The following is a 24,867-nucleotide window of genomic DNA, read 5'->3' as shown; positions in this document are numbered from 1 at the left end:
TCTATATCCTTCCCTTCAAGACTCAGGGGTCCAGGATTATCTTCTGTGTCTGTTAATTGGTTTCCCTTTTCTTTGTTGAAGAGGATCTGTGCAGTCTTTCTGCCTAGTCCGCCATCTTCAAGAATTCTCTTTGTAGGGTTTACAAGGTTGTGGCTTTTCAGTAGCAGATCACCAGGCCTATCTTTCAAGGCCTCTGGGCGGGGGGGGCGGGGGCTTGGGCCACTAACCTTTTAGCTAGTAGTTGATCCTGTAATTGTTTGTGCTACCCAGTAACTCTGGTCTACACACATATGACTCATGAATTCATCAAGAATGTATTTTACAAAAGGAAGAATGAGCCTCTCTATATTTTTAAATAACTTTGTTTTGCATTTTATTTTTTTAAAGTATCAAGATGAGAAGGAGTGAATAAATAAACAAGTTCTAGAATACAGCTTGGAGCAGGAAATGATGACAAACACTAATTTAGAAAGAGAAATTGCTAGGTAAGGTTTTAATATTTCAGATCACTTCTATTATATGTGAAATTATTGAGTTAGCTCTAATTTTACTTTATGGAGACCTAAATACAACTTTGTTTTATGCCTACATTTTCATAATTAAACAAATTATTCTATTTTAAAATTTACTTTAGGAACTCACATCCCAATCTCAAACATTTTTTAATGCCTTTTGCATATAATAAGGAGCTCTTGTGGTGCAGTGGTTAACACATTTAGCTGCTAACCACAAGGTTGTCAGTTTGAAACCACCAGCCACTTTGAGGGAAAAAGATGAGACAGTCTGCTTTCCTAAAGATTTGCAACCTTGCAAACCTTATGGGGAAGTTCTACTCTGACCTATAGGGTCAGTTTGAGTCAGGATCGAATTGATGGCAGGGGGTTTTGGTTTGTGTATGTCAACTGCCCTCTTCATTTTCTACCTGGAATTAGTATTTCTGCAAGATATCTTTGCTTTCCTTTTAGTAGTATTCTTCCCTTCAGTACTATTTAAGTGTCTAAACACTCATCTGTATCATTTTTTAACATCAAAAATAAGCTTGATTTGCTTCTATTTCCTTTCTGCCTTCTTTTTTAATCTATAAAATGTTTCATACATAAGTAAATATATGTATGACTTATACAAAAAAACAAAAAACAAACTCACTGCCCTCGAGTCGGATCCGACTCATAGGGACCCCTTCTTAGGTTTCCAAGGTGATATGTCTATGAAAGTAGATTGCCCCATCTTCCTTCCGCAGAGTAGCTGCTGGGTTTGAACCAGTAACTTTCTAGTTAGCTGTCAGATACCTTAGGCACTATGCCACCAGAGCTCCTGTATGACTTATAGAAGAGGAAAATGAACAATTGTATTTCTACCAGCCAGATAAAGAAAAAGGAATATTCCTCATGTCTTTGAAGCATCCAGAATAGCTTCCTCACCATTTTTTTTTTTTTTGCTGAGTCCTTAAACTTGTTCTCAAATCTGATCAATATTTTTCCTCCCATTTCATTCTTTCTCTTCATTGTTATTCCAAGTCTTTTCTTAACATTGCCCTAGCAAAAAATCTCTACATCTCTTCACAGTTAATAAGAAAGTGTCACACACTATCTCCTTTCTTCTAAAGTTCTGTTTCCTTTTTCCTCACTCTGTTTTCAAAGATTTTTCCCTTCCTTTTTTTTTTCCCCTAATCTCAAGAATCTTATTGATGTTTTCTTATATGTACTTTCTCCTTCTTGTAGACTGTGGTTAACACTTTAACTATCTTATTATATCTTTTCAAAACATTCATATGTAAGTATGCTTTTCTTCTTAACCTTAGATACTGATCTGTTTCTTATAGCTACTATTTAATAATAGCTTAAGGTATTTATTAACATAGTAAAGTGGATATTAATAATATTTTCAGTTTTCTTCTTATTTTTATTTAACTATCACTATGATATAATTACACATGTTTTTACACAATGTTACCTTGAAATATAAGAGAAAACAAGCCAAAACCAAACTCACTGCGGTGAAGTCGAGTCCAACTCATAAAGAGACCAAGGGTTTCTGAGGTGATAAATCTTTACAGAAGTAGATTGCCCAGTCTTCCTTCTGAGGAGTGGCTGGAGGATTTGAACCACCAGCCTTCTGGTTAGCAGTCAAATGCCTTAGGCACTATACCACCAGAGCTCCTTGAAACATATGGGAGAAGACCATACTTTATAGATTCCCTTATATGATAGACTAGAACTCACTGCCATCAAGTTGGATCCAACTCATAGTGACCCCTCCTTGGATTGAGGAGGCGGTATCACTATGGAAGGAGATTGCCTAATCTTCCTTCCAAGATGATAGACTAGAATATCTGTTTAAAGAATTATTAAGTATTTAGTCTTAAAGGCCTTGACTTACTCATTATATGCATTCCTACAGATTAAAGGAACTGTTAGATATGCCAAAAAAGAACATAAATGACTGGGAAAATGGAGGTATGTGTGCCCAGGCAGATTTAAGAACAAATAAAACTAACATGGATATTCAAATGGCCATTCAACAACATAAGGTAATCTTTAATAAGTTTTGGGCCAACATCACTTAATTTGGGGAAATATAAATCACTCAGTGATTTCAGCAGTGAAATAATTTTATTTTACTCATTTTATAAACTTGATACCAGTGAAAAAGAGAGCTTATTGATATAGTTCAATAAAATAAAATGTGTATGAACTGTGAATGGAAAAGCAATTTGTTATGTAAATTTCCATCCAAATCACAATAAAAGGTTAAAGAAAACTGGGGTGGCACGTAACATATGTGATTCTTTTACATCTTGACCCTAGCTAATAGTCCACAGTCACAAAGTACATTGTATAGGACCTAAATCATGAGTGCCAAATCACGTTTTTTTTGTAATAGCTTTATTGAGATATAATTAGCATATCACATAATCCACTCATTTAAAGTACAGAGTAAAACATGAGATTGGAGAATTAAGGGGCTCATTACACGAGATGGAAGTGATCCTGTTGGACACAGCATTAGGAATGGAAGAGCCCCAAAGATAGAGAGATTTCAAATATTTGCATAAGCATAATATTCAAATCACAATTCTCCACCCAGTCAAGCCATCAGTCCAGAACTTGAGTATGGAATGAAGATGCCTAAACCCCAAAATAAAAATATAGAGTACAATTCAATGGCTTTTAGTATTTTAACAGAGTTGTACAATCATTACCACATCCATCTAAAATCATCGATTTTAGAACATTTTAATCATCCCAAAATGAAGGCCCCAGCATACACCCCCTGTCCCTCAGCCTAGGCGACCACCAGTCTACTCTTTGTCTCTATGCTTTATAGATCTGCCGATTCTGCACATTTCATAGAAGTGGAGTCACATAATATGTGGTCCTTTCTGACTGGCTTCTTTAAGTTAGCACACTATTTTTCAGATTTATCCATGTTTCAGAAAGTATCAGTATTTCATTTCTTTTTATTTCTCATTAGGAGCTCTGGTAGCATAGTGGCTAAAGCACTTGACTGCTAACCAGAAGGCTGGCGGTTCAAACCCACCAGCCACTCCTCGGAAGGAAGGTTGGGCAATCCTACTTCCGTAGTGATACTGCCTCGGAAACCCAAGGAGGGGTCGCTATGAGTCGGGGCCGACTCGACGGCACATAACAACAACAACAACAAGTGTTCCTTTCTAAGGATATACTGTATGTTATTTATGCAGTCATCAATTGACTAAAATAATAAAAGTCAGTGTGTGAACCATCTTTAATTTTACCACTGTGGAAACTTTTTGCTTCTTGAAGGAACCTGTACCCAGCTTATGCCCTGCTCATTCTATGTTGATGGGAAGTCAGACTTAAGTACAATAAAAAGATAAAATCTATTCCTTTTATTTTCTCCATTCCTATCTTTAGTTTTTCCATCTGGGCCTATCTCTTCACTCTCATTTCCATCAAATCTTGGTCACAGGATCAGCTGACTCAGTTTACTACTTACTTCATTATGTTTATTATTAACCCACTGGCATCAAGTCAATTCTGACTCATAGCGACCCCCCTGTGTTTCCAAGGCTGTAAATCTTTATGGAAGCAGACTGCCTCATCTTTCTTCCACCGAGCAACTGGTGAGTTTGAACCACCAATCTTTTGGTTAGCAGCCAAACACCTTAACTACTACACCACCAGAGCTCCTTATGTTTATTATTAAGTCATTATACTGTACAGAATCCATAGATTTCACCATTGGAGGAGGAGAAGATGACTCTGGGCTATCAACTTTCCTTTTGGAAGTCTAGCTAATTCCTTCATCTTGCAGTTCACATTAGTGCTCTTTTGACCTGGGTCTTGGGTGTCACACTATGCTGATTTTCTTGGCACAGATACTCCATTCTTGAAAATTACTATCTGCTGTATCCATCTTTCTTTATTTCAACAAATAGAAAGGAATAGATAGCTATACTTTCCGTCTCAGTACAAAATTCACAGCAGATACATTTCAGTTCATTCAAAGAAAATTTTCAAGAGTGCAGCACTTCAAACTCAGGTTATAATATGCAAACAGTTTAGAGACAGGTAAAAGAGAAATGAATAATTTGACTTTCAAAATTTCAAAGCTAATCTTCATGATACAGAAAAGGATTGTGGTAGAACATAAAGACAAGATGGTCTTATCTATCCATACAAATAAACCTGCAGTAAGGTACAGGAGAAATTGTATATAATTTTTTAACATTCAGAAGATATTAATATTACTGAGAAAATTAATATTTGTAGTAACAGAGAAATTCTCAAATACAGGTACAAGTTGCAGGTTCTTTGGTACTTACCATATTTTTACACAAATAACATACACACCTTCTACATGTTTTGCAAAACACTCCCTGTCCCTGGTAGGTATTTTCATCAGTGCTACTGTGGTCATTTTTTTTTTAACATGATGTAAAAAAATTAGCATAGTACTTTAGAAAAAATACCTCCTGTGGGGAGAGAGAGCAGGATTGGGAAACAAAAGGGTTATTTGATCTCTGGTGGTGTAGTGCCTAAGGCATCTGACTGCTGACCAGATGGTTGGCAGTTCAAACCTACCAGCCACTCTTCAGAAGGAAGATTGAGCAATCTGCTTCTGTAGTGATACAGAAACCCAGTGTGCTTAAATCAGCCTCAGAAACCCAAGGAAGGGTCACTACGCATCAAATCCACTCGAAGGCAGTGAGTTTGTTTTTTTGTTTTTGTGGCAGACAACTCAACAGCACCTAACAACAACAACAACAGCTATCATGAAAATTCTTTTCCATGGCTCTTTACTATATAATCGGTGTTGTTTGTTCTACTTTTCTTTTCAGAAAAAATGACCTGTTTCTGCAGGTTAGTCGTTTTCTTCCCTATAGAACTTCTAAAGTCCAAACCCTCTCCATTTTGAACTGTCTTGACCCTTTTTAGTCCAAGGTAACAAGCAGTGGCTCTGCTGCTACAGTTCCCTATAAAATCTTGTGGGTTTCCTATGAATTTAGTGCAGTTCATTCCATTAGAGTAGCCACCCTCACAGATTTTATTTTTAATATACGTTTTTCTCCACCTTGGACTTCCAGTGAAGCTGCTGTAAGACAGTGCCCTTAAGACTTTTAATCTTTAAGATTTGTAAGGAATTTAAGCTATGCATTTTAGACTTTCTGAGGTCATAACATAGTATTTCTTTTTAACACATGGTCTTGGCTTCATCTATAGACCACGTTTTCCTGAAAGCATACTGGATTTGATCTTATCAAATTACATGAGTAATAGTATAAGAATCAACTTTTTTATAATTCAGGTATAACAGAGTCAACATAGATGAGAAATATTTTCAACTTCAGCTATTTTTTTTTACATATTTAGAATCTCTATGTATCACTAAGAACTAAAGCAAACAAATACATTGTAATTATTCAAGTTATTATTATTTTAAAAATTTATCCTTTCGTTTTAGTCTCAAGTAGTCTCTCAAAAAAACTTAGAGGAGTTACGAGAAAAAGTTTCACTGAGAAATCAGTTGGAACTACGAATGAAAAGTGTAGAACATAAAGTCTTTAAAATTCAAAATTCACAAAAAGAATGCAAAGCAGAATTTGACAAATATCAACAATTCCACGTAGAAAAACGTGAAGTCAGAAAAACATTGATAAAGGAACTAAAAAAGTAAGTCAATACAAAGAACCATAGAAATCAAATTTAGCTCCAAAACACCTCTAACACATAGTTTTAAGTGAGCCATGGTCATGTTGTTACTAAAAAATGAAAACTAACCAGACAGTACAACTTTGAAAAAGAGTGTTAGTAAGTGAACTGACCTTTAAAATGTTAGTCTGGGATGGTTAGTATCTCTCCCCTTTATGATTATTGTTTCTTTAATACTCTCATGCAGTAAACCAGATCTGCCAGTTAAAAGCCAATTATTTTTGAGGATTTAAAACTTAGACGGCTTTTATATTATTATAAAGTTGATTGTCAGCATTCCTCTTATGGGGAAATATTAACAAATTGAACTCCTTTTTAGAAGACGAGCCCTGGTGGTGCAGATGTTAAAGCACTCAGCTACTTATCCAAAGGTTGGCAGTTGGAACCCCCCAGTGGCTCCACAGAAGAAAGACCTGGCAATCTGCCTCAGGAAAGGTGAGAGCCAAGGTAACCCTGAGGGGCCGTGCTACTCTGTCTCATGGGGTTGCTGTGAGTCAGAAGTGACTAGAAAGTGAAAACCAAACCCATTGCTGTCCAGCAAGCCTATAGGACAGAGTAGAGCTGTGCTGTAAGGTTTCCAAAGCTATAGTCCTTAAGGAAACAGATGACTTCATGTTTCTCCCGTGGATCAGCTGGTGGGTTCAAACTGCCAACCCTTCAGTAAACACTGAGCACTTAACCACTGTGCTACCAAGGCCTCTTCCTGACAGCCACAACATAACTTAAATCCAGAAGTCAGGTGCTGCTACTCAGCACATTCTGGCCCTTTATAATGAACTTTTTGGTTTTTGATATTATCTCTAGATGGTGCTTTGAGACAAACCATCCTTTGTTGTTTGTCTGCTCTACAATATGTGAAGGCATACATATGAAAGATTAACAAAGCCATAATTCATCAAATGGGGAAAATAATACCTTGATTGCTCTGAGGGGTCGGGTGGAAGACAGGGAGGGCAGGTCACACCTCTAGTGCCTTGGTAGCAATGTTTTGAGCTAATTGCCTTTGGAGCTCTTAGTTCTTTTTGATTACCAGTTCTGCTATCTCATTCTCCCCTAGAGCTTGTTGCTCTGAATTATTCCTCAGTGCCAAGTCCTTAATTTCTCTGAGTTAATGGAGAAAGGTACAAGGGTTAAGTAAGCAAATGATTGAAAATATGTATTTGGGGGATGATTTTCCTCATCTCTAAAGTGGCTTACTAAGTGCAAATATTTCTACTGGCATCTTCACCTCTAATGGCATCTTAACTTGCCATTCCATCTACAACACTAGTAGCTATTTCTGTCCCCTTCCGACCTTGTTTCAAGTACTTGTTAGTTAGAAATTCCCTGAAAACAAATGTCCTTCTTTACAGCAATTTTGAACCTCTAATTGTATGCAGGGGATATGCTCTGACACATTTTCAGGATTAAGACACTGTTTAATGGGAAATTCCATGTACCGTTATGGTAACATTTTAAAAAACTGCATGTCATTTAGGAATCTTAGGGAACAATGACGTACTATTTGTCTTGTGTAATCCTCACAGAGCTAACGAGCAGCTAGGAGAGATCAACATCAGACTTACCATGGAAAAACAACAGGACAGCTCTTCACTTACAACACTCCCAGCACCATTCCCCCAGCCACCTCGTGGTGGCAATGTTAGTAGTAGTTTACCACACTGTGCAGATCATACTCTTGGAGGAAATATGCCTGTTCCCAGCTCAAGCCTACAGACTTCAGCTGACATCACACAGACCAACGTGGCAGTGGTTTGTTACACTATATTTTTCCCTTGGGTTTCAGGTTTCTGATATATTTTTCATTTTGTGTTTAATTTGGTGAATGAGTGAGCTATTGAATTGACTTGTACATGTTAAGGAAAGGTTATAATTGTCAGTGCAAGAGAGAGATGGAAATTTCAGTTTGTTTTTTCAACTTCTTATATTTCTCTTACTTTAAAGAAAACAATTATAATAAACTATTTCTCCATCTCTGATTCCCTTGTACTGTCTGTTGAAGCAAGCTTTCACCACATGCATAATATTTAGCATTTATTATGCCTCTCACCATTGACATCATGGTAGTGCTAATAGACCAGTGCATGTATATGTTGCTAATTTTTAGTTCCAGATTTCACACTCTAATTGTGACACTTTATGTGTTGTATAGCAAAACTAATTTTACAATATTGGTAGGTCCCAATCCATTGATATATCATTATAAAATACAAACGTTAAAACTGACATGAACACACAGATCACCAGTCGATTTTATAGTGCACAGAATTTTTTTTTTAATAATTCAAACTTAAAACATATTGCTAACAATTTTACAAAAGATACAATTTTTCTGGTTTAAAAATTTTGCATGCTCAAGGGCTTTCTCCCACACACATACTTTTTTTGTGGTACTAACATATACAACAAGACATTCTCCACCATAACATCCTGATTTACAGCTCAGGGACTTTGATGCCATTTTTCATGTTCTGTCACCATTACTGATGTCCTTTTCCAAACTATTGCACCATCATTAACATAAACTCAATGCCTCACAAACAAAAGCTTCACCTTCCTGCCCCCTCCCTCCTAGCCCTGGTAATCACTAATAATCTCTGATATATATATATGTATGTATATATACATACATAGACATACACATACATATATACATATATATACACACAAATATATACATATATACACATATCTATACACATATATATGCACATACACATGCGTATATATATACATATATATATATATATATATATATATGTGTATACACACACACACATATACACACATACGTATTTTTTTTCTTTCTCACAACATATCTAGGAATTTAGCTTCCCCTTCCCTTTCATCCTGGTAACCAACAAAGTTTCCTTCCATGTCTAAACCTTTCCTTGAGTTTTTACAATAGTAACTATTACATTAGTTGTTCCAGGCTTTTCTAGTATTTGTGATCATGTCCAATGGCTAACACAATGTATGGCATACAATACTCCCTCAGTAAATGTTTGTAAATCAGTTTAAAATGGGAAATTGATTTTACATTGGTTTTGGATTTTGGGTGCATTACTGAACTTTCAAATATTTTCTAATGTTTTATTTAAGAAATATTTCTATAAGACCAACAGGCAGAACACCGACCCTAGGGAGATGCCCTCTTAGATTAATCAAGCATGAGACATCAGAAGGGCACCATTCGCATAGAGGGGAAGCTGGACAGATAGGAATGCATAGATAAGAAGGGCTGAGGCAAGGATGGTGACAGGGAGGCCATGGGAGGAGAGCTTTTCATGGCTGGAGATTGTAATCGGAGCTGTGAAATCAAATGTGCATCAACTGTTAAGAGTAAAATGAATCTGCTTTATAAATTTGCACCTACATCACAATAACTTTTTTAAAAAAAAGAAATGTTTCTATTTCTCAAATTTAATTTAGCAATAGTGCTTTCCCTTACTATTGCTATATAAATAGATCAAAGCTAAAACAATTAATATCCATACAACTTTATCTTTTTCATGACAAAACATTGTGTCTCCACAGAATATTGAACTAAATTTCTTCCCAACTCAAATTAAACTCACTGTTCACATCAGCCTATCTATCCTGAATTTTAACTCCGGCTTCTACATACCGCTTATTTCATGTAAGTGAGGTCGTACAGTATTTGTCCTTTTGCAAATGAGTTATTTTGCTCAAGGAACCTGGGTGGTACAAGCCATTTGCTATCAGCTGCTAAACTATAGGTTGAAGGTTCAAAGCCACCAGTGAACCTGTGGAAAGAAGCCCTGGCAGTGTGATTCCATAAAGATTGTTGTTGCTGATGATGATGTTGGATGCTGTCATGTAACACAGTAGAATGGACCCAAAGGGTTTTCTTGACTATAATCTTTAAGGAAGCAGATCACCAGATCTTTCTCCTGTAGGTTCAAAACTACAGCCAGCCTCTCAGCTAACAGTTGAGTGCTTAACCGGTGTGCTACCAGGCCAAAGCAATCATATGGAGCAGGTCTACTCTGTAACGTACGAGGCTGCCTTGAGTGGGGGCCAAATTGACAGTAACTAGTAACAACAACATTGTTCTAAATAAAATTTCTGTATGATGACAGTAAGTTGTTGCAAATGAGGTAGAAAGAAGTACTCAAAGCTATTACAAATAGGAAGTAAATGTTTAACCAAAGTGTTTCGAGGAGAAAGATAACATTTGGTAGTCCCTTAATCCAAGTCATGTAAAAATGCTATTTATGTTTTACATAGTGTTTATTAATGGTAATATAAAATTATTTCAATAAATATCTCTATCGGGTATTAATTTGATATAGCCTGTGAGTAACACTAATGTCACAAAAACATTATGGAAAATAGACTCTCAAAATATTGGGAAACATGATACCCGAATTGTTTTCCTATTTTCACATCTAGATTTGTTCAAAACAAACAAACAGACAAACAAACAAAAATTCACTGTCATTGAGTCAGATCCAACCCACAGTGACCCTTCTTTGGGTTTCTGAGACAGTATCGCTACTGACAGTATCTCAAGCTGAAAGAACTGAGGAAAAATTTTAAGCCTTGAGTTGCAATATTGAAAGATGAAAGATTCTATGGGCAAAATATTGAATGATGCAGGAAGCATCAAAAGAAGATGGAAGGAATACACAGAGTCACTGTACCAAAAAGAGCTGGTAGATGATCATCCATTTCAGGAGGCAGCATATGATCAAGAACCAATGATACTGAAGGAAAAAGTCAAAGCTGCACTGAAGGAATTGGTGAAGAATAAGGCTCCAGGAATTGATGGAATACCCACTGAGAGGTTTCAACAAGCAGATGCCCAAGTGGAGCACTCACTCAATTATGCCAAGAGATTTGGAAGACAGCTACCTGGCCAACTGACTGGAAGAGATCCATATTTGTACCCATTCCAAAGAAAGGTGATCCCACAGAATGTGGAAATTATCAAACAATATCATTAATATTGCACGCAAGTAAAATCTTACTGAAGATAATTCAAAAATGGTTGCAGCAGTATATTGACAGAGAACTTCCAGAGGTGCAAGCTGGATTCAGAAGAGGACGTGGAACAAGGGATATCATTGCAGATGTCAGATAGATCTTAGTTGGAAGCGAAGAGTACCAGAAATATGTGTATTTGTGTTTTATTTACTATGCAAAAGCATTTGATTGTATGGATCATAAAAAATTGTGGATAACACTGAGAAGAATGGGAATTCCAGAACACTTAATTGTACTCATGAAGAACATGTACATTGACAGGAGGCTGTCATTTGAACAGAACAAGGGGACACTGCATGGTTTAAAATCAAGAAGGGAGTGCATCAGAGTTGTATCCTTTTGCCATACTTATTCGATCTATATGCTGAGCAAATAATCCAAGAAGCTGGATTATATGAAGAAGATGGCATCAAGATTGCAGGAAGAATCACTAACAACCTGTGATATGCTGATGACACAACTTTGCTTGCTGAAAGTTGACTCGAAACACTTACTGATGAAGACTGAAGACTACAGGTGCAGTATGGATTACACCTCAACATAAAGAAAATAAAAATCCTCACAACTGGACCTATAAGCAGCATCACAACAAATGTCAAAGAATTCACATTGCTTGGTTCTACAATTGATGCCAGCGGAAGCAGCAGTCATGACATCAGACAACATAGAGCACTGGACAAGTCAGCTGCAAAGACCTCTTTCAAGTGCTGAGATGCAAAGATGTCTCCTTGAAGACTAGGGTGCACCTGACCGAAGCTATGATATTTTCAGTCATCTCATATGCATGTGAGAGCTGAACAATGTATAAAGAAGACCAAAGAAGAATTGATATTTTTGATTTGTGGTACTGGTGAAGAATACTGAAAATACCACAGACTGACAAAAGAACTAACAAATGTGTCCTGGAGGAAGTGTAGCTGGAATGCTCCTTGGAAGCGAGAATGGCCAGACTTCGTCTCACCTACTTTGATCATGTTATCAGAAAGGACCATTCCCTAGAAAAGGATGTCATGCTTGGCTAGGTAGAGGGTCGACAAAAGAGGGGAAGGCCCTCAATGAGATGGATTGACACAGTGGCTATGGCAGATGGGCTCAAGTATAGCAGGGATTGTGGAGCTGATGCAGACTGGGTGGTGTTACGTTCTGCTGTGCATAGGGTCGCTATGAGTCAAAGATGACTCGACAACACCTAACAACAACAATAACAACATCACTATTGAAATAGATTGCCCGATCTTCCTTCTGAAGTATGGCTGGTGGGTTTGAACCACCAGACTTCTGGTTAGCAGTCAAATGCTTAGGCACTACACCACCAGAGCTCCCATCAAACTTTGTAAGGCCATTTGTTGTCATAGTATCATTATCATCACATAGTGTTTATTATGTTCAGTATACTGGTGGCATAGTGCACCTAAGGCACTTAACTGCTAACCAGAAGGTTAGTAATTCAAACCCCCCAGCCACTCCTTGGAAGGAAGATTGGGCAATCTACTTCCATAGTGATACTGCCTCAGAAACAAAACAAGGGGTCGCTATGAGTTGGAGATGAATTGATGGCATATAAAAAGAACAACAACAACATATTTTATAAGATTTAACTAATAATACTCTAGATGGGGATGCTTGCAATATAGTTTGAAATATTCCCATACATTTTATAATTATGTTGGTAAATCTAACTATAAATATACTCAAAATGTTTCAATATTTGGCCCTAATTTATGAAAAGAAAAAGTTATCATTCAAGAGTTACCAAAAAGGATTGGTTGATTTTCAGCCATTTCAGGAGGTAGCATATGATTAAGAACCAATAGTATTGAAGGAAGAAATCCAAGAACCATTGAAGACACTAGCAAAAAAAAAAAAAGACTCCAGGAATTGATAAAATGGCAGTTGAGATGTTTCAATACATGGGTGCAACACTGGAAGTGTTCACCTATCTGTGCCAAGTAATTGGAATGACATCTGCCTCGGCAACCAACTGGAAGAGATCCATGTTGCTGCTCATTCCAAAGAAAGGTGATCCAACAGGATAATGAAATTATCAAACAGTTTGTTAAAATTTGAAGTAAAATTTGGCTGTAGATATTAAAAAACTAATGCAGCAGTATATTGACAGGGTGTTGCCAGAAATTCAAGCCTGATTCAGAAGAGGATGTGGGATGAGGAATGTCTTTATTGATGTCAGATGGATCTTGGCAGAAAGCAGAGAAAAGCAGAAAGATGTTTACCTGTGTTTTATTGACTATTTAAAGGCATTCCATAGTGTGGATCATACCAAATTATGGATAACATTTCAAAGAATGATAATTCCAGAACATTTCATTGTGTTCATGTAGAACCTTTACATAGATCAAGAGGCTGTTATATGATATTTGCACAGAACAAGGGGATGCTAACCAACACCAAACCTACTGCCACAATATTGATTCAAATTCATAACATCCTTGTAGGACAGAGTAGAAGTGCCCTCTATGGTTCCCAAGTTTGTAAATCATTATTCTCATCCTTCTACCCTGGAGTAGCTGGTGGATTTGAACCACTGAACTTTTGGATAGCAGCTAAATGCCTTGACCATGGTGCCACCATAGCTCCTAATGGGATCCTATGTGGTTTAAAATCAGGAAATCTATGTGTCAGGGCTGCATCCTTTGACCACACTTATTTAATCTGTATGCTAAGCAAATAATCTGAGAAGCTGCACTAGGTGAAGAAAAATACAGCATCAGGATTGGAGGAAGACTCATTAGCAACCTGCAATATGCAGAAGGCACATCCCTGCTTGCTGAAATCAAAGAGGACTTAAAGCAATTACTGAAGAAGATCAAAGATTACAGCCTTTAGTAATTATTACACCTCAGTGTAGAACAAAAATCTTCACAACTGGACCAATAAGCACCATAATGTTAAGTGGAGAAAAGTTTGAAGTTGTCAAGGATTTCATTTTACTTGGATCCGCAATCAACATCCCTGGAAGCAGCAGTCAAGAAATCCAAGAAGGTATTGCATTGGACAAATGTGCTGCAAAAGACCTCTTTGAAGTTTTGAAAAGCAAAGATGTCACTTTGAGGACTAAGGTGCAATTGATCTAAGCCATGGTATCTTCAGTCACATCATAGGCATAGGAAAACTGAACAATGAATAAGGAAGACCAAAGAACAATGTGTGCCCTTGAATTATGGTGTTGGCAAAGAACATTGACTATACCATGGACTGCCAGAAGAACAAACAAGTGAGTCTTGGAAAAGAAGTACAGCTGATACGCTCCTTGGCAGGGAGAATGGCAAGACTTCATCTTCCATACTTTGGATGTGTTATTATCAAGAGAGACCAGTTTCTGGAGAAGAACATCATGCTTGGTAAAATAGAGGGTCAGGAAGAAAGAGGAAGACCTCAATGAGATGGTGTGTTAGGCTGAGTTCCCTAGAGAAGCAAAACCAGTAAAGCTTATATATATACACATAGAGAAAGAGAAATTTATCTTAGGGAAATGGCTCACACACTTATAGAAGCAGGTAAGTCCCAAGTTCTTGGATCAAACATCAAGCTGGAGGCTTTTCCCAATTCATGCAGCTGAAGGGACTGATTAAGGTTGGCAGGCAGTATCCCAGCTGTTGACTCCAAGGTATGACAAATACAAGATCTCCAGGCTGAATTGTGGATTGTTCACTCATGGACAGTTGTAGGCAGCACAGCAGGATCCCAATGCACAGAAGACTGTCTCTTTTCCCAGGATATTCATATAAATATACTGGAAGCAAGGCACACCCCTAGGGAAACTCCCTCTCAATGGATTGGCTGCTCAAAACATATACATCCAATCCCATCAAGGGAATAAACCACATCACAACTGCTTAAAACCACAACAGAATTGTAGTCCAGCCAAGTTGACACACAGCTCCAACTATCAAAGATGGATTGATACAGGAACTGCAATCATGGGCACCAACACAGCAACAAGGCTGAGGATGGTGCAGGACTGGGCAGTATTTTCTTCTCTTGTATTGAGGGCCACTATGAGTCAGACCTGATGCAACAGCAGCAAACTACAACAACAGAATATGACTATTTTTGTTTATAATCCTAGAAAGTCATGAATCAAAGAAACTGAATTGGAAAGCTGCCTCTAATCTTCCTTCAAACAATTTTCCTATAATCTTTGTGTTCAAATGAATAAAGTGTTAAAGAGATACATAAGACAGATTTTATAATATTTTCACTTCATTATTTTTGCCAGTAAATTTTTCAGGTGACATTAAGACAACACCCCTTTCTTCATTTTATGTACTTAAAACTCTGCTGAAAAATTAATAGCACAGAACATTCTTTAAGCTTTTAATTTCTAAAAGTATAAAATGAAAAATTCATTTTACTTTTAAGGAAAAATCTGATAACATAAAAAAAACTGATTAACTTTTATGAAAGGCAATATTTTACAAAGAATTGCAAAATAACACATTCAGTGCAAAGTATGACTTGAATGATTTAAACTTCTTTGTACCAATAAGATCAATCATCACTTCTCTGAAATAATGTGTATTCAATAGGCCAATATTTGGATTTTTTTTCTTTTTATTGTTATTTCTGAAAGTTCATGTAGCAGATTGATTTTGATTCGTGACACTGATTGCAATCCCCACAATGTATCGCACTTCCTCCCTTGTTTATCCTTGACATTGTCTTTCTTTCCTATCCCTTCCTGACTTCTAGCTTTATCCATGATGAATGCTGTCCTTTTGATCTTTTATGGTTGATTGTTCTATGAAGTGTGTACCTCCCTGGTGTTATTATTCACCTTAAAGACCTGTCTATTGTTTGGTTGAAAGTTAATCCAGGGAGGTGAGCTCAGTTCCAGGCTTAAGGGCATCTAAAAACCATAGTTTTCAGGGGTTCTACCAGTCTCTATCAGTCCAGTAAGCCTGACCTTTTTTTTTTTTTTTTAACATATTGAGTTTTGTTCCACATTTTTCTCCCACACTATCGGGTACATTTTATTGTGATATCTTTCAGAATGGTCACCAGTAGAAGCTGAGCACCATCCAATTCTTCTGGTCTCAGTCATTGAAGCTGGAGTTTGTGTGATCCATTAGTGCTTGAAACTAATTGTCTCCACATATCTTTGATTTTCTTCACTCTTCTTTGCTCCAGATGGGGAGAGAAAAATAATTGCACCCAATATTTGGCTTTTTTTTTTTTTAAGATTAATTTAGCAAAAATTTTAAATAACTTTCTCTGGTTTTTAAAATGAAAATAAGTAAGAAATTTCTTTAATTTGTGATTATTGTTCTGTTGAATCAATTCCCAAGTAAGGTCTAGTCTCTGAAGTATTATTTAAATAATGACCACCTTTTTAAGGATAAGTGTAATCCTAACTATATTGTCTCTTATTAACATCAACATTATAAATAAGATTTGACTTATTTTAGATCCAGCAGGACTTGGAATATCAAGATAAGCAAGTAAAACCAGGTACATTGATAAATTCATGAATTAAATGTGGGTACTGTTTTCTGAAATACACTAAATAATAAATGACATCCTTCCATTGTTTGGATAATAGACACTTAGTTAAATATTTCTTTTATATACATCTAATGAAAGACAGGAAAGCATAAATGTTCATAATAAAGAATATAATTATTCCTAATATCTTCATCATGTTCCATATCTTTAAAAAAAACCTTTAAAGTTTGGTCGATCCCTTTGTATTTGACTATAGTTTTCCTTTTCTTCTGCAATTCCTGTGAACTTTCAGCCTCTACACTGAAATTATTCTCAGAAAACATATGTATCAGCAAATTCGCATGTTATTTTAGTGATGAGACCAAAAAGAGAGACTAATTTAGTACTAGTCAGCAATGATAATTCAAGTAGCTCTCCCATGGCAGGTGACATTTTAAATCTGATCATTCACTTTGTCATTGGCTTCCTTTTACCCTCAGAATAAATTCCAAGGAGCTCTGGTAAGGTGCTCTGGTAGCGTAGTGGCTAATCACAAGGTCAGCAGTTCAAACCACTGGCTGCTCTGTGGGAGGAAGATGAGGCAATCTACTTCTGTAAAGATTCACAACCTTGGAAATCCAGTGCGGCTGGCTGTGAGCCAGAATCGAGTCATTGTCGGTGGGGTTGGTTGGTTTGTCATGGAATAAAGACACTCAAATCCGTTTGGTTCTTGCCAAGTTAATTCAGCCTTCTCTCTTGCTGCTTGACGTTACTCTCCCCTTTTGGTACAGCATCTAGTTAAACTAGACTCCTTATAATTCTAGAGTGTTCCTCCCAACCTCTACCTCTGCATATGTTTCTTCCCTCTCTCTGGCATAGTTTTTACTTGTCCTTCAGTTATCAACTTACAAATTATCTCCACCCAAAGGCTCATAATATTGACATAAAACGAGGATAGATGTCCCTCCTATGCATTCCCTTAGAGCCCTCTTTCTATCTCTGTCATTGTATATATTTCTGTATGAAATTGCCTGTTCACCTGGCTTTGTTGTTTGGGTGGTTGTATACAATTGTTGAGAGGTAGGCTATGTTATTTACATTTTGTAATTCCACTGCTTTTCGTAGTACGTTACACATACATAGTGATTGAGTAAATGAATGAAGAATAAGAAAACCAGAAGCCCTGACATTTAACCACAATGATAATTAATTCATTGTGCAAATATGGCCAATTATCTTTAATGGTAATCTCATTTTGTACTATAATCATAGATACGTATTTTTCAATGTTACTAATACTGATAAAGTTCTCAACTTTTTTCTTACTGACTTGTTCTTAGTTAGCTATGACTTATTTTAGAAAACATAATTCTTTCTTTTTCTTTCTAGGTGCTGCTAGAGTATACAGCTTGTCCTCTACAACTTCCAAGGAGGGAATAAAATATTTTCAAACATTTCAAGAACATACAGACAGAAGAAAACAATATTATCTGAAAGAAAAATACAAACATTTTATTTACTGTGCTGTTCACATAATATTTTAATGGTGTGCCATTCAATATATGGCATGTTGAAAATCTTTATTAAAGGAAAATATTTCTGTGCCATGTATGTTTGATGACCATTTTTAAGCATCTTAAACTATATTTCTTAGCATCTGTAACTAACTTTTAAAACTGATTTTGCAAATGAAAACCAGCATTATTGGGTGTTATATTCTCAAAACCAAAAATTAGGAACAGTTGCCTGTTCAGTCGGCTCTGACCCAAGAATGATTGCCTGTTCAGTCGGTTCTGACACAGGGCAGCCCCATGGGTGTCAGAGTAGAACTGTCCTTAACAGGGCTTCCATTGCTTGACTTTTCAGAAGCAGAAGGCCGGGGGTGTCTTATGAGACATCTCTGGGTAGACTAGAACCTCCAGCCTTTTAGTCAGCAGCCCTGCACTTTAACTGTTTGGCTCACTTAGGGAACTGACATGCTCTAACTGCCCCAGCTGTCAACTGTTCATGTGCCACTTAAACAACCAAAGTATCATTAATACTTCAATGGAGTTAACTGATAACTTCTTTATGTTTTCACATTTTTATCACAATATCTGGACCTAAAGATTTAGACAGACATCATTGTGATATATTGCTGCTATGTCCATTTCAGTGTTTACAGGTATTACAATTCTTATTGTGCTATCAAAATTACACATAATTTTAGTTTTCATTCATTGATTTTTTTATTATGATTTAGTTGAAAATTTACAGGCAAATTCATTTTGCATTCAACAGTTCATACACATTTTGTTTCATGACATTGATTGCAATCCCTATAATGTAACAGCTCTCTTCCCACTTCCTCCCTGTGGGTTAACTTTTCCCTGAATCCTTCTTCCTTATACATTCCTGCCCTCTGAGCTCTCTCCTGCAAATGCTGCCCTTGTGATCTCCAGTGATTGATTGTTCTATGTTTACATTTTTTTCCTTGATCTTCCTATTATTTATTTCTAATTTATAACATTATGATGTGAGAAGATGATTTGTAGTATTTCAGTGTCTTTAATTTTATTGACGCTTGCTTTGTGGCCTTACATATGATCTATCTTGGAGAATGTTTTTTGTACACTGCAAAAGAATATTGTGCTGTTCTTGAGTGTAGTGCTCTGTAGATGTCTGTAAGGTCCATTTGGTTGATTATATTAGTTAGTTCTTCTGTGTCCTTGTTGAGTTTCTTTCTGGTTCTTTCTGTCATTGGAAGTGGTATATCAAAGTCTCCTACTATTATTGTGGAGTTACCTATTTGTCTTTTCAGTTCTTTTGGTCTTATTTATGTATCTTTCCTTGGGTGTGTAAATATTTACTATGGTTTTGTTCTCTTGTTCACTTAACCCTTTAATCATTACATAATGTTCTTCCTTGTCTCTTATGGTATTTTTTGTCTTAAAGTCTGTTTTATCAGAAAGAAATATTGTCATTCTTGCTCTCTTTTGATTGCCATTTGCTTGATATATTTTTTTCCAAACCTTTGAATTTTTTTTTGTCTATTTTTGTCTTTGTGTCTAAATTGAGTCTCTTGTAAAGAGAGCATATTGATGGGGCATGTTTTCTTATCCAGTCTGCAACTCTGTCTCTTGATTGGTGCATTTAATCCATTGACATTCAGTGTAGTTATCAACAACTATGAATTTATTGCTGTCATTTTGTTATATTTTTTGTATTGTTGCTGATTTCTCTGTTGTATATAATTTTCTGTTCTGAGATCATTTGGTTTATGAATTTTGTTATCATTTCCTTTGTTGCTGTTGTTTTAGTATTGCTAATTATTTGTGCCTTTTCTCTTTATTATTTTGATGAGAAGGTTAATTAATTTTCTTTGAGGTTACTCTGTGATTTATCATTTTCTTCCAAAACTTAGAACTGTCTGTTGTATCCTGTAGTCATCTTGACTTCTTCTCCATTTGGAAGCTCTATACCTGCACTATTTATTCCTTCTTTTTGGTTTGTTGTTTTTCTTATTTACCAGTTGATATCTCTGATTCCACTTATTGCTTGAAAGTATTTTAGTTTGGATACTTCTATACCTGGATTGTTTTCTGGGTAATGTCATCATGTCTGTTCATCATCAGTTGTTGTCTGCTGTTGTTAGTTCTCTGTCTGAAGGGCTCCCTTTAGTATCTTTTGCAAGGTTGGTCTGGTTTTAACACATTCCCTTAATTTCTGTTTCTCTGGAAATGTACTAATTTTGCAACCATATCTGAGGGACAGTTTGCCAAGTATATAATTCTCTGTTGGCAATTTTTCTTTCAAGGTTGTAAGTATGTCATCACATTACCTTATTGCCTGTTTGGTTTCTGCCAATAAATCAGAGCTTAGTCTTATTGGTTGCTCTTTGTAGATTAGTTTTTGTTTTTCTCATGCTGTTCTTTTTGTCTTTGGGTTTGATAAGTTTGATTATGATATGTCTTGGTGATTTTCTTTTGGCATCTGTCTGGTTTGGGATTTGTTGACCCTCTTGAATGACTATCTTCCAGTCTTTCTTCACAGAGTTTTATCTGTGTTTTCTTTGATTTTGTCAGTGTTTTCCTTGATCTGTCTCTCAGTCCCTTGAAGGTACCTACTTATTATTCTTTTGAATTCCTTATCAGGTTGTGCCTGTATCGCTTCCTTCTCTGAGAGGAAAATGAATAAAAACAATCCATTAAAAGCAAAACTGAGTAGGGAGCAGGACACCCAGTTGAGTTTCTGCTGGCCATGCAGGCAATAGGGAGCAGAGCACCTGATCCTGGTACCTAGTGTCTGCCTAGCCAGAGGGGAATTGGGGGCAGGGCATCTGATCTAAGAAAAGTTCCTGTTGACTCAGGAGATCCCTGGAAGCAGGACAACTGAACCTGGAAAAAATTCCTCCCAGACCAATTGATGGTGGGAGCAAGGCACCTGGTTCCATAGGAATTCGTGCCTGCTCAAAACACTGCTGGAGATAGATCGTCTTTTCTCCAAAAAAACAAACAAACAAAAAAATGTTCCTGCTGTCCTGGAATGAAGCTGGGTGCTATGCCCCTACTCCCAGAAAAAGTTCCTGATTTCTCAAAAGGGCACTTGTTGTAGGGCATCTGCACCAAGCAAAAGTTCTTGCCAGCTCAAAATGCTTCTGGGAGCAGGGTGGCTGATTGTGGAGCTAATTCCTATCTGTCTACCCAAAAGGCTACTGGAGGCATGGTACCTGATTTCAGATGCATTCCTGATGATGCAGATGCTGACTAGGAGCAGTAATCCTGGACCCAGAAAAAGTTCCAGTCAGTCCAAAGGGTGATTGAGAGCAAGCCACTTGGTTGGAGAGGGAGTTCCAGCTTGCTCAAAAAGCAGCTGTGGGTAGTGCATCCAGTCTCAGTCAGAATTCCTACTGTCTCTAAAGGTAACTGGGAGCATGATCCTGTTCCCAGAAGAAAAAGTACCTACCATCCTCAAAACTGGCTTGGGTATAGGATACCAGGTCTCAGAAAAAATTCCTAGTGGCCCAAAGTGTGTCTTGGAACAAAGCACCTAGTGCTGGGACTACTTTCTGGCCAGAAAGAAGCTGTTGGCAGGATGCCAGGACCAGGATTGAATTCTTGCTGGTCCAGAAGGTGGATGGGTGTAGGGGATGGCCACACCTCCATTCACAGAGAAAGTGTGGGGTACAAAGGGAACAAAGTGAAATATTGTACTTTTCTAGTCATCAGCCACCAGTGTGGTTGCCCATGCAGTTCTCAACAAGTGGAACCAATTTAGGTTGCTGGCTGAATCATAATACCCCTTGGAAATGTTAAAAATGGCCACTCTGTAAGGACAGCCAATAGTCCAGAGCTCCATTTGTCTCTTTATTCATTGTTTTCTTTCAGGTTCTTTTATTTGTTGGTATTAAATCCACTTCTTTATCCCTGTCTTTGATGCTCAGTGTCCCAGGATAACCTCCTATATCTGTTTCAATTGGTTTCTCATCTCTTGGTTGTAGAGGGTCTTATGACTATTGTGCTATCTTCCATAATTTTAATTTTAAACACTGATTTATAGATCTTTCCTCATAGAGAAATATGGTTTTTCTAGATTTTTCACTTTTTCAGTTTATTTTTTCATTATCTTTTGAAAACTGTTAAAATTGAGAAAAGTTGCAAATTTACTACAAAAAACGTTTTCCCCAAAACCATTTGAGAGTAAATTGCTGATGTTCCGTTACCCCTGAATACTTTGTTGAGTATTTCCTACAAGCAAGGATTGTCTACATAACAAAAATACAATCAAAATTGCCATCCATACATTATACTGTTTAATCCTCAGGTGATTTTCAGGTTTTTCCACTTGTCTAAGTGTCCTTTATAGCAAAGGATCCAGTTCAGAATCATGGACTGTGTTTACTTACAGGTCTCTTTAGTTTTCTTCAACCTGGAATAGATCCTCAGTCTTTCTTTGACTCTCCAGACTTTCCATGACTTTTCTCCCTGTCACCAATTGGTAAGACTCAGCCTCCTCCCAGTTCCATCCAAACAATTCAGTTAAGTTTACTCCCTGTTTTTATAGGACCCACTTGAAGGCAGGCAGTTTCCAGCACTCCTGCAGCTCACAGCACCAATGCATCTATAACTCCGGTGGTCAACCTAGATTTGTGCATCTTCCCTCATCTCCCCCAGCCAGTGATCATTAAAGTCCTATTGAGCTAACCTCCTGGTATTTCTTAAATCTCTTTTCTCTTTATTCAAAATGGAGTCTCACCAGTGAGCAGCAGCATGCTTTTTTCTTTTCCCTCTGGCATCTAAGGTCTTGGAAAATTAGGCACAACAGTTTGAATTAGGAACTTTGGTGCTCTGAACAGCTCACTGAATCAGAGTGCACCAAACACAGAAGAGCAGAATTAGAGGAAAGGCACAGGGGGATTATTTAGGAAAGAGCTGCTGGTGAAGGATGGACAGACACCCAAGAGAGGCATTGGAAACATTCCTGGGGCAGTCAATGTCTGCCAGTCAAGGGTGGCCACCTGAGATCCCCAAGCCAAGAAGGAGGACACCTTATAACAACAGCATACCAGCAACCACTCTAATATTCCAGTGGGCAGCGGCAGCAGCAAAGACCTGCCTCCAACAGCTGATTTTTTGGGTAATTTGGGCTCATCTGGGTGCTAACAGGCACGGGCATCTCTGCTGAGAACCGGCAGAGAACTCACTGTCATGACAGGAAAGCTAGCTCCCTCCCCTCCCAGCAGGTCACAGAGTGGGCTGGGGTCAGACTGGGAGACATTGTGCTTTTCTTTGACACAGAGATTGGGACCACAGGTCACTAGCAGGTAACTCCTCCAACTCCAACACATCTGAAATTGCGTGCATCTTTGGCGCCGCAGGTGGGCACTATCACAGACAAACTCCAGAGCCGGCTATTAGCGGTCTGGCAAGATTGCATCAGCACTGTGGGCAGACAGGACAGGGAGAGCGAAGAAACCGCAGTCCCGGGAAATCTGCCTTGGAGCCGTTCTTGGTGCTGTGGGGCCACGGAGGTGGGGTCTTTGAGTGTGTCTGAAATTGGCAGAAAGTCGTGATGCCCTAAAAATAGAAATCTTCCCTGAGGTTGAGCCGTGGTTTTTTAATAAATATATCATCAATAATAGCCTGCTCAAAGCTCTAGAAACTGACTCTAGCCACACCAAGCTTTCCTTCTTCTGCTCCCACATTCTCCGCCAATAACTTCACTCATTCAATAGAAGAAACTATATTCAACCAATTATCATAAAAAAATTCGCTTCAAACTCTAAACCCTCTTTACGAAAAACAGAAACACTTATCCACACTCCACACAGTGATTCCACCATCACAAAGAAAACAGCAGAGCAACTCAACACACCTGAATCAATAATAAAATAAAACACACCAGCTTCACCTTTTCAAAATATTAAACCATAAAACCAAGACAAAACAAATCAACACATAACCAGCAGCTAGAGACAACCTAAAGAGACAGCCCTCTACCAGATTCCAGGGGCTTAGGAAGACGTTCTGCTTTCCAGTACCCCAAGAACTATCCGGACCTACACTGCATGACTGAAAAGGACCTAGTTTACACTTTTTTTTTTTTTTTTTTCTCTATCTCTCTCATTCATGGTTAACCATGTCCCTTGTTGGGTTTTTTGGTTTTTGTTTTGTTTTGTTTTGTTTTGTTTGCATTGTTTGTTTGTTTCTTTTCTTTCTTCATTATTCTCCTTTTCTACCATTTTCCTCTCAGTGACCTATCCCCAGATATTGCAGATTTACCTATTTTCTTCTTCTTTTTTCCCCTTTTTCTCTTTTTGGGGTTACTGGTCCTGTGTGATTTCAGGGTATATTTTTTGTCCATGTGCTTTTAGTTTTTTGATGGTTATTCAATTGTAATTTTTGCCTAACAGACTGGGAGATGGCAACAGTCCCCATAAGATACAAGTACACCCAAACCTCCTGCAACTTAACTTACTGAGCAAGAGCCAGCACCTCCTGCTCCACCAATGGGCAAATGATAAAAAACCACCAAGAAGAGGCTTAATCATTCTTGGATGCTCTTCAAAAACAATTAACAGAGATCTTAATACAATACCACGATGCCTCGGAGAAAACAGACCATCACAGTCCACACAAAGAAGCAACATAAAGTGGTAGAAACAAGGGAACAGAATACAGACCCAGAACACATCCCTGAGGAAGAAGCAGCATTGGAACTCTCTGATAAGGAATTCAAAAGA

At 37.5% G+C, this 24,867-nt stretch overlaps 1 pseudogene; it reads left to right on the top strand.

Annotated features, from left to right (window-relative positions):
* The window catches only part of LOC103206476, a 166,367-nt pseudogene that overhangs the window by 95,529 nt on the left and 45,971 nt on the right, over positions 1–24,867 (top strand).

The sequence above is a fragment of the Orycteropus afer genome, unplaced genomic scaffold (genome assembly GCF_000298275.1).
Source record: "Orycteropus afer afer isolate SDZICR_OR568_19922 unplaced genomic scaffold, OryAfe1.0 scaffold00319, whole genome shotgun sequence".
NCBI classification, from domain to species: domain Eukaryota; kingdom Metazoa; phylum Chordata; class Mammalia; order Tubulidentata; family Orycteropodidae; genus Orycteropus; species Orycteropus afer.
Note: the sequence above shows the minus strand (reverse complement) of the source record. Positions and strands in the feature narration are given on the sequence as shown.